The sequence below is a fragment of the Stegodyphus dumicola genome, chromosome 9 (genome assembly GCF_044657685.1).
Source record: "Stegodyphus dumicola isolate Sdum_Otavi_A_Nest chromosome 9, ASM4465768v1".
In the NCBI taxonomy this organism is placed as follows: domain Eukaryota; kingdom Metazoa; phylum Arthropoda; class Arachnida; order Araneae; family Eresidae; genus Stegodyphus; species Stegodyphus dumicola.
The window spans coordinates 152767039-152778543 of record NC_140776.1 but is presented as its reverse complement, the minus strand read 5'-3'; the positions used below and the strand labels follow the sequence as shown (position 1 = coordinate 152778543).

General features: G+C 32.4%; 2 non-coding genes across 2 annotated transcripts; both read left to right on the top strand.

Moving 5' to 3' along the window:
* The first annotated feature begins 2876 nt into the window (after nucleotides 1–2876).
* Nucleotides 2877–3037, top strand: LOC118200627 (U1 spliceosomal RNA). Its single transcript, XR_004760116.1, has one exon. It is a non-coding gene; the product is annotated as a U1 spliceosomal RNA (small nuclear RNA).
* Nucleotides 3038–9824: 6787 nt separating this feature from the next.
* LOC118200628 (U1 spliceosomal RNA) lies at nucleotides 9825–9986 on the top strand. Its single transcript, XR_004760117.1, has one exon. It is a non-coding gene; the product is annotated as a U1 spliceosomal RNA (small nuclear RNA).
* Nucleotides 9987–11505: the final 1519 nt, after the last annotated feature.

Below are 11505 nucleotides of genomic sequence, written 5' to 3'. Positions count from 1 at the left end.
CGTATGTAGGCAGGAAGAGTGAAGAGTCCGTGTTTAAGGCCATACATGATGGAATGCACAGGCAAGTGATCAGAGGACAAGTCATTATTGACGTATAAATAAGGTGTTTGTTGTATATTCATGGTAATGAGTATGTCTAAGACATCAGGAGATCCGTATGTGGTGGTAGGTATTCTTGTAGGCATAATCACGTTCGTATCAAAGTAAATAAATAATGATGGATTTATTTTGCTGCAAGAAACGACCAAAGACTTAAAGACCGCTAATGCTGCTAAATGTATTCAAATCTCAAATAAATTCGACGAAATTCCCCAAAGCTGATGATTTCAGTGCTTCTGTTGCTAACTATGTAACTTCTAACGCTAATAATCCTAGGTAGCAACAGGTGCAAACACAACCTTTTACTATTCCCCATATGATGATCAAGACCATTGAAAGCTGTTATTGGACTGATTAATACGAAGACTTTATCCCAAATGACTGATGCTAAGGTCGCCTTTACGGCCAATAAAAAAAAATTCTTCTGGCAGCGGACGCAGTTTATAAGGAATTAATTGTATTGTTTTGGATATGAAAATTAAGCACTATATAATTAATCCTAAAGCCCAAAAACCTTTTAAAATTTTATTAAGAGGTTGAACATGTGCTTAGGCTATTTAAGAGCTGTGTGAGTCAAGCTAAAGTTTTTTTTTTTTTTTTTTGTATTTTATAATTTGGTCGATTTAAAGAAAAGTGTATTTAGTTCATGATATATCTAACTAAAAGCATTAAATAATTTTATAGAATTACATTATATGCTTTTTCACTTCCCAATTTACAGAAAATTTATAATATTCCCATGTTAATGTATATTCATCTTGTGTCTTACAAAAAAATGTTTTGCTATTGCAACTGGACCATCCCTATTGATAATCTGTACTGATAGACGGAAGTTTAATTGGGCCTTTTTTTTGGATGTTTGTTAAAATTTGAACTTTTCTATTTTAAAATTTATTTATTTATTTATTTCTGATATCACTGTGACACAGCCGCAATCTTGCTGTCAGACATTTTTAAATGAGAACTTTGACAACTGTGTTATCAATTGTTAGCTTGATTAAATGACTTAGTAGAAAAGTTATAAATTTCTTGTTCATGAAGAATTTTTTTCATTCTCATGCAAATTTGCTTTAATACATTTTCGTTATATATTTATAACATGTATATTTTATTGCAATAAAGTAACAAGTTTAAAGCAGATATTTTCAGACCTTGTAATATTATGTTTGTTGACTTTCAGATCCGAACTTTTTTTGGAGGGGGAAAGGATAGATACTTTTTTATTTATTTATTGCGAGATACTTTAATTATTCAGGAACATTTCTATTCTGTAAAAATAAAATTAGGTGTACTAAGGAGTAATAAAATTAGTTTTGCAATGCAAGCTTTGAAACTCTTCATCTAAATTATCCTGCATTTTTGTACTAGCATTTTATTGCCGAGCGGGCTAAGTTGACACTCTACTTCAATCCGACGAGATTGTGAGTCTGATCCCATGTCATGTCAAACTCTTTTTGCAAAAAATAATTTCTGAGACTTGTAAATATTATTGCTACTACTTTTTATTTTACCTTGCTTATTTTATGATTTTTTGTGAACTTTTTAGAATTTTTACCGCATTTTTTTGTATTTTTATGCAAGATAGACTGCCCTTAGGAAGAGAAGACTGAGCTGACCCTCAGTACAACTTAATACTTTTGCCAAGAGATTTCATCTGCCAAACCATGACGACCTCATCTGCCAAATAATTGCTTCAAGTCATGGAAGCTTTTCCGTTCATCGGATTTTTCAAGATTTTATGTTTTTGAGGTTATTGAGCTCAAGTGATATATGGGAGTAAAGGTCTTCGGACCGAATACTTCCCTACACAACTGTACCGATCTACCGTTGACCTAAGATAGTGGATTGATTCATTTATGAAATACAAACTGTTGTTGCAAGGACTTGAGGAGAAAATGAAGTAGGCAAATTTGATTATTTAAATTATGAGTGCTTTAGAATTTATTGAGCAAGATTTAACTTGAGATTTTTTAACTCCTATCCCTAGGGGGAAACTTTATATGTAAGATGAGCTTTCTATATTTTCAAATATTAATCACATACTATACTTGAGGAAAAAAAATGAGTGAGTTATATCCTATTTTTGGTGTAATTTGTGTTGATAATAACTTCTGTTGAAATGCGGCTCTTATACTTTAGTACATTTCTTTAGAAAATTCCTTGAGTTTTAAAAATGGGACAATGTCTGTGCTATCCTCAGACTTGAAAATTTTCGGAAATCAAAAGTCAAGCCCTTTTTGTATCAAAAACATATTTTATTGGCAGATTCAATGCTACAAGATTGTCCAGTTGGAACAACCGCTCAAATGTGCTTTTTAGAAATAAACAACTAAACAATAGAATTAATTCTGAATGACTTTGAAATAACGATGGTACAGTTTAAAATCACTGTTATTATAATTATTTACAAATAAATATTTTCCATACTAGGGGAGAGAAAGAAACAGGAAATCTCTGAACCTCATTCATATAAAAATATTGCAGCTAGTTTTATGCAATTTTTCGGTTTTAGAAAACATCAATTTTCTATACATTTGAAGCACACAAGAAAAGATCAAAGAAGGAAATCTACATCCCATTACGCATAATAATAATCGCCATAAAAAATACTATCATTTTGAACTAGCAACTTAAGAATGGGTACTGTGGAAGAGCGCCATCTAGCGACGAATTTTGTGAAATCCACGAAAAAATGAGGTATAAATTTTCCTCTGTTTATCCACCAGTATGTATACATTCAGTACTTACTGATTATTTTTCAAATTTCGTCCTTGAGCATACTTACCTGGCACTGGGGACGCCTTGATCAACAAGGAGGCTCCCCCGAGCAGAGGCCTCTCATTGCACTTCGAGGGGTTGACGTTCGCCACATCCGCAAATTGCGGTTGCTTGGGGTGCATAATTTTTGGTAGCTGGGATTGCGTTCGCGCTCTCCCTTCTAATTGAAAAGTAGAAAACATGAATGTTTTATGGCAGAGTATCAACGGATTTCTTACACCGTTTACCATAAGGAATATTTATTAGGTAAACCTACATTACTTAATTGTTATAGCTCAGAATATGTTTTATAAATAGATATCAGCATTTGAATACGCAGATTTAAAACTGGTAGTTATGAGCTTGATTCTTGTTTAATTTTCGTAAATTTGTGACGAAAAGTAATGTTAATTTTCGAAATCACTGGAATCGATGGTTAAGTATTACTGAACGCCGAACATATTTTGGGGACATAAGTTCGAATTTATTTTATTTAGGATAAATAATTTTTCATGTTCTTGGGAAATTCTTTAATTACGTTTATTAAATTTCAGCTGCAATTCACTCTTATGGAAAGTGCCCATCAGTGGTATGAAGAACTCTTATGCCATTCACAGCTTCAAACTGTCTTCGCGGCATTCATGTCTCAGTACTGCTTATCCTGCACTCTTACTATGCACTCACCACCTGCATTTGCCACACAACTCACTGCACTTGCCTGCATGCTTCAGTTTAATGCCATTGCTCATCACTGCACAATTTTTATGATGAACGCCTACTTTCGTAAGTATTTATGCCAGCTCACGCAGCTGAATTTTCTTCGCTTACGGGTGTTGGTACTTCCCTAGTACCATTTATTTGAAAATATCTTTGCCAAGTGCACTTTAATACGATCTACTGGCGAAAACTCTTTAGTAGTTAATGACCAGAAAAAAAGTTAAGTCATAAGTAAATATCTCAATCTCAGAATCTCACATCGGTGCGTCACACCTCCTATCGAATAACTGCCAAAGAATCTCTGTAAACTGCACACGCAATGGCGCCCTCTAGCGTTGCGCAGGTCTTACCAGAAAGTGCTCATGATACGAATTTTAGAAAAGATATACCCTTTAGAATTAGAAAATTTTATCAACGTTTCTTATCTCTTTTTAGCTATATTTTACAGACAGCACGCCTTCAAGCATAGGCAGCCGCAATTTTGACTTGACTATATTTATTTTGCTATATAATTCTTCCACTTCTGCATTTCAATCGGCAAAATTCACATATTAATTGCAATATTCCAAAAATGATTTTCTCCATTAACAACAATCTTAGTACCGATGATATTTGAGATGGATGTTTATTGCATCGAATTATTAATACTGGCAAATTTTTCTTCATTAAACATTTAATCTACAGGACATTCGACATTTATACGAATACATAACAAAAAGGCGTCCATAACGTATCCGTCTGGAGACCGTTTGTTGGGTCACCACGAGGACACATAGTACATAATATTATATACGGATAATTAGAAAAAGACGATGTATGTATATTTTTACAGGTTACAAAAATATGCACTATCGAATTTCGGTAAATAGTACTCAAAATGCGTCCGCGCAACAGCGATCTAAATCGCTTAGTGGGCGGGGAAGAAAATAAAAGTAATTGTATTCGCAGTTGGATGTCAGGAATTGCGACGAGTGAAAAATTCAGTTTTTACAAAAATGTATTCAGTTCTGCATAAAACAGAACTTTTGAAAATGTTCTACTTCTAAATTATGCAACAATTTATTTCTATACACAATAACCTAAATAAGTATTCTAAGCGAAAGGCGTGGTCAATAAAAAAAAGATGTCTCAGAATAGAGGGAATGATTCCAAGACTTATAATCTCGTACAGTTGACGCAGATTTACTTTATTTAGCATGGAAATAGTGGAACGAGGCGACTCTTAAGCTTTTAGTGCATACAACGACCTTCTTTTAGAAATAAAACGAGTTGTTGTTAGAGTTTAATATCCTGCCCCATCTTTCGAGGCGAAAGGAGCATATATTTCGTTTTCGCTCCTTTCGCTACATAATAAATACTTTTACTTCAATTACTTCAAGGGTGCGTAATATATATATGTATACGCACACACGTACAATTTTTTTTTTCCCTAAAAAAAATTATGCGTTAGTTCGGGTGTCTCAATATGACGAAACTTGTTAGGTAGAAATGGTTGCAAAGGCGTGTCGATCGATACGTTAGTAATGTTTGGACCTAACCCAGTGGGCGGGGCGCGCGTCACCGACATGTCCCCAAGAAAGAGTAGGGACGATCTGGTGTACTTTAACACTGAAACCTATGGCGTTTGTATCACATAACTGTTTTTAATTATTAAATGTGATATGCTGTGTAGTGATGAGATTATGAAAGCCACAGTTTTTTCCAAATAGGATTTAATATATCTCATTAAAGCATTTGTTACTGCATTTTGCGCATTTTTTTCACGCGTAGTTCTTGTACAAACATCTTTACTTGTAAAACGGTAAAAACTCTAAACACAAAATTTATGAACTTAATTTTGCGTACAAAAAACGTAAAATTAAATAAGATTGATTGCTTTGAAATAAATAAGGTAAAATTAAACAAGGCCTGATAATTTTTTTTAATTTAATGACCATTTTCAAGCAGTGATTTTCAAAACTATAATAACATTAAAAAACAATAATTTATTTGATTATATCATCATTAACTTATTAACATTAAAGTGAAATATCTATTTAAGTAATATATAAAATTCGGAGTATAAAATTTTCTGAGTGTAATGAAGGGGGGAAAAAATAAAAGGTAAAATAAAATCTAGAAAAACTCAGATTTTATATTACGCCCAAAAGAAAACTTTTTTTTAACGTTTTGTATGTTACCTATATTTATTGAATATCATGTTCTTCGCCCGTAAACCACATACATTTGAAAACAGCATATCTTTAGAATTTCTGCACTGGAGATAAAACTGTTATTTTCCGTACAGTGCTCACACTGTTGAGTTTGTTAATCAAAAATTCGTTAAAGTTTTACAAAATATGAAATAGATTAAAACAAATTCGAAATTCGGCCGTCCAGATGCCCATGTTCGGGTGGAGGATGACATTATTCAAAATTTCAGGGCTCTAGGTACTGTCGTTTTTGTCACAGTGCGAGAAACTTACATGTATTCATGCAGATTCTTCATTATTTAATTTCATTAAATATGATACAGGCCGATAATATTTAGTAACAACAATTTGCAAGGAGACACGGACATTTATAGTAAAACAGTGCAAAATACCGCTTCGAAACTAACAGCCTTTCTAGGCTAGCTCCCTTTTGGGCTAATTAATTAACAGTAAATAAATTAAATTAACAGTAAATAAAAATAATCTTATGCAAAACTAAAAATAAATTTAAAAAAAATAATCACTATAAAATACAAGCAAAATTAATTATTACGGTTAAATACAATTTTAATATTAGAATTAAATGTATAAAAATTTTTAAGGAGTCAAAAGTGTTTATCACTATGATGTATTATGAAATATAATTGAAATAGAATTCCTTTATAGAAATTGTGCTATAATACTCATCTATAATTTTATAAAAGCAGCACAATTTAGAATTTTAAACAAAAATTCGTTTTTAAATACTTTAATATTTTTTGCTTTTTTACACCAATAAAAAGCATAAAAATTGCAAGAGAAAATTGCTTGTTTGAAATTTTCTATTAGTTAAGATTTAAAATATTATTTTCAAAAAGACGTGGTTACAAATTTCCTTACAGCATAGGAAAAGCTAAAAAAATATCCAGCCCTGAAAGCATGCAATAGCTTTATAATTATTTCAAACGTTAATTATGCTTGATAAATAGGCTAAATTTTTAAAAATCAATCTCAATTTCAAAAATAAAAATATGTAGAAATTCTAATTTGTGAAATGAGGCGCTACAACCAGCTTTTTCTTGACAATTATACACGCTGCAATAGGCAACCAATGTTGAATTTCTGCAAGTTGTCCTTACTCCTCCGGATGTGATCAAGGTGACAGCCGGTAATGCCTCAGATGAGGGAGAAAACCCATTTGGGTTAGCCTATTTCTTATAAGGTACATGACCTCGCATACCAGTTGATTTGCATTGCATTGTGTGGAGCGTTTGCAGCAGACAAATTTCAAATTTTTCAGATACTTAATCGATTTTAATCTAATTATTTAAGTTGGTAATAAAAAGTAAGAATGAAATTAAATTACTAAATTTCCTTAATTATTAATAGCCTTTCTGTATCTTACAAAGCATTTTCTTTCTCTTTGTAACAAAGTTTGCTGTTAATGTAGCACTTATTATTAACAAAAATTTCTCTTTTTATTGCATTACAGTTGTAATTCATATAAAAGGTATTATAAAAGATTTGGGTATAAAACCAAAGTAAATCGTGAAACATTTTTCAAAATGCGGTAAAATTCATTTAAAATTATTTACTGATACACATCCTACACTGAGATTGTGGAATATTTTCTACTTAACGATACATTATATATGGATTCGGTTGCACATTAAAACAAACTTTAACAATAGCCATGTGATTCTTTAAAATTATTATAAGTTTTGAAGTATATTTCAATTTCTGAGCACACATGGATTTTGAAAACATGAGCGCCATTTTCTAGATAGGTTTCTATTTGTAGCTAGACATAGTTAAAATCTTACTGCAGCTTATGGATATTCACATGTGCCGTTATTCTTTCGTGGAAGTTCTAGGGCTTGCTGATGTCCCAGGACTTGTTATGATCTTTTGGACTTGTACTGTAGGTGTTCATATGTTCATATTCACCACCTATTTAAATTTCACCAGTTTCATGGCGAATGATAATAATTTTCTCTCGAAATGAAACTGCTAACGGATGCAGAAATTTGGGGAAATTTCGTGACATACCATATAAGTTGCGACATTTCAAAAACACTAACTGCGTGACGTTTTGTATTTTGAAACAGATCTTTTTTTTTTTTTTTTTTTTTTTTTAAATCTCTCTCTTTATCACTATGGGCTCTCAACCTTTATTATTGCTCTTCCCCTTTTCACACCATGCATCTGAATATCATTCCCCCTCATATTCCCTTAAATGATTCATAGATATTATAGATGAAAATTAAAGTTGAAATGTGGTAAATAATGGCAATAATAGTAAATGAGATCTGCCATGAATATAAGTTTATTGTACTTAATAAATATTTATTGCATATATATTTAATAATAATATATGAACTATTATTGCATTTACCAAGTTTGGCAGTACCTCCGAGTAGTTCGGGTGGTAAAGTCTCCGAGCATCAGTGTTCGGTCCAGGGTTCGAATCCCGGCAAACAGGCTGTCTGCATGGCCGTTTTCATGGTTTTACCCGTGTGTAACATGTATACAATCCATATTCCCTATAAAATCATCCACGAAGTCATCCTCCTTAGGCAGATAACACTCGAGACTTTGATATAATTAAATAAAACCAAACTTCACAGGAGTTCAGGCAATCAGTTCATCAACCATGCTGGACTGTTTAAAAGCAACTAATTGACGATCTAATACATAGAAGGGGGGAAAAAATGATCATTTGTTTCAAAACTTTTCTTCCCTGCTTTTTTTAATGAAAAAAGGGACTAATAAATTCAAATGTTTTTAATAAAAATAATTCTTTTAAAAATGCAGGTTTTCGTAATTCATTTTTTATTTACTAAAAATCGCAATATTGATTGTCTGGCCATTTTTCTTTTTTGAAATTTTCTCTTCACACATTTCTTCGTAGCAAAGAATTCCATTGCTTGTCGTTCGGCGAATTGTGAGGCTACATTCAGTGCTAAGATCAGTTCAAGATAATGCTCTGAAAAGGTTTTCAATCATTCCAGTGATTTTTTATACGTATTCAGTCATTAATTCTTGTGCAGGCACTTCAACACAATGAACGTTAAGTCTGTTCTTTCAAAAAACCCGTTGTTCTTCTGCGTTTAATAAGCATTTGATGATCTAACTCATGAGTTTTCGATTTGATGCAATTGTTACGGAATTCATTGAAACAAAACTGCTATCCAATTATCACAGTGACATCAGCAAATTAAGTTTAAAAACCAATGGGAATAATTTGCCCTTGTAGTAGTTATTCATATCATACCTACTGTTGATTCATTCCATGCCTCATCTTATATTCTCGGTAATGCTTTTGATGTTTGGTAACTCTTTAGAAATTTTGTTTACATTAGTTGCATTTTCTCTTATTGTTGCTTTTGTGTTTTGCGAGAACATGCGGCGCCTATAATAGCTCAAGTATGAATGTCTGAAGCTAGATATACTATATGAAAGAATTCAGAACCCTATAAAAATGAAATATGTGTTATTTCGATAACTTTTAACACAGTAAAAAAGACGAATTACTTTGTGCAGTAATTTTTTTAGAGTTGACTTTCATTTTACTCAGTTTAAAAGTTAGTTTGTTTTGAAATTTTAAAACCGAACCTGTAGTGAATCTGGATTGATTGAAACCCAGATTATGCAAAGCATTGCATAATATGCACAAAAACATTTCTATTGATCGTGCGGTCTTACGCAATGCCAAAATCGAACTTTTTCAGTCTTTTCTTGATCACGTGATGTTATTGCCATGGATATTTTGTTATTGCATTAGTTTACCGTTCTAGTCCGACATTTGTCGCCTGAAACTGTCAAATTTCTTTCTTCTGAGAATGGAATCTTCCATCGATTGAGAACTCTTGCTATGCATCTTAGTTTAAGTTTTACTACTGCATAGAAATATATTCATTATAATACAAGCTGCCGGTTTGCATTTGTATTTATATTATGCTATTTCGATAAATAATCTAAAACTTTTTACAAAGAAACTCTCTCTTTATTGTAAAGTTAGCCACCACTAAGAAACACAATCAAAAGCTCCATTTAAGATATTTTACAACCGCTTCGAGCATACTTACTTGGCGTCGGGGATGCCCTGATCATGGAGGGGGCTCCCCCGGTCGGAGGCCGTCCATTGCACTACGGGCGGCTGACGGCTGCCACTTCCGCAAATTGCGGTTGGTTGGGGCGCACAATTTTTGGTAGTCGGGACTGCGTTCGCGCTGTTCCCGGTATTTAAAAAAGTAGTTGTCCGCTCTTGCTCTTCTGAAAGTTGTTGCAAGTCATACGTGGACTTATCATGTTCCTAAGCTTATCATTTTGCTTACTGACGATTGCGTAGGAATAGAAGCAGATTTTTCGTATGAGGAAGGAAATAGTTACATATGGGTACACCGGTAAATGTAACTCGCATAATAATTGTGAATTAATTATTCGAGATTAATAATACCTTTGTACTTAATTAGAAGCATTGAGTGCTGCTGTGATAAGTCCTCCATTTTTTCAGTTTTGTTGTAACCTTGATTTTGCCGGGGAATCTGCTCGTGTTTTGGACAAGGCCTGTCAGAGAGGACGAAATTTCCGTGCCTAGTTTTCCAATGAGTTTCGCGAGATTCATCACTAGGCGGCGCTCGCAAATCGCTATACTTTGGCTATGTAACATAGCTCAATAACAAAAAGTGAATTCCATTAAAAAATATCTCTGTTTGCTACTAGTGATACAGGACGATATATTGTTTTATGCCATACTGCAAAGTTTTCTTCCTTTTAAAAATTTTCTTACAGTTGTTAATAAATAATTATTTGCACTACATTACTTTATATATAATACAGATTTATAACAAAAACGTAATACAAAATTTGTAGTAATGAACAATACTCATATTACTCTTTTTATATACTCTGCTATAAGTTGGCCTTGGTCTATCTCTTACAAGGTCCATGAGTAGATGATGCACAAGGTATCCGCCGAAAACATCGCAAGGCGAAAATTTCGTGGTACAAAACATTGTGGGAGGAAAGAAAGCAAAGAAAAAACATCGTGGTCGAAAATAAAGAGTTTCAAAAACTTCAAAAAAATTATGCACCTACAAACGATCGCATGCCGATAACATTGCACACATGCGTTTTCAGGTTTTGAAAGTTTTAAATGCATGTTCGTATAAAGATTTTAGAGCACAAGAACGAAAAAGGGATTATTTTACTTCTATGTTTCATGTTTTTGAACGAACTAATAATTTTTTGCTCAAAAAAATAAGAAGGAAACTTAAGCATTTAAAAATTGAAAATGAGTAGAAAATTAATGCAACTTAAAAAAAAAAAAAAAAACTTAATTTTAAATTTATATACTTACTTAACAAAAGTCAGTGATAAATTATCCTTTTTTACAAAGTTTAACTGATAATTTTTTATGAAAAATACAGTCTAAAAATGCTTACAAAAAGGAAAATAACTGCATGAAGTTACCTATATAAAAATTGCGTAGTTGGTGATGAAATTAATTTTTTTCACTTTTGACAATCTGATATTATTTTAATGAAAATTATATATTGTTTTGTTTCCGTTTATTCTTAAAGTAGCATTAGCATTTTCATGTATAGCGTGCAATAAATTTTTTGGATGTCGATTTGTTAGTTATGACGAAAGTCAGTTACATAAAATGTCACTATACGATTTGAAAAATGCATGTGTGCGACGTTATCGCCATGCTATGATTTTGTAGGTACTTTATTTTATACGACGATATTTTTGA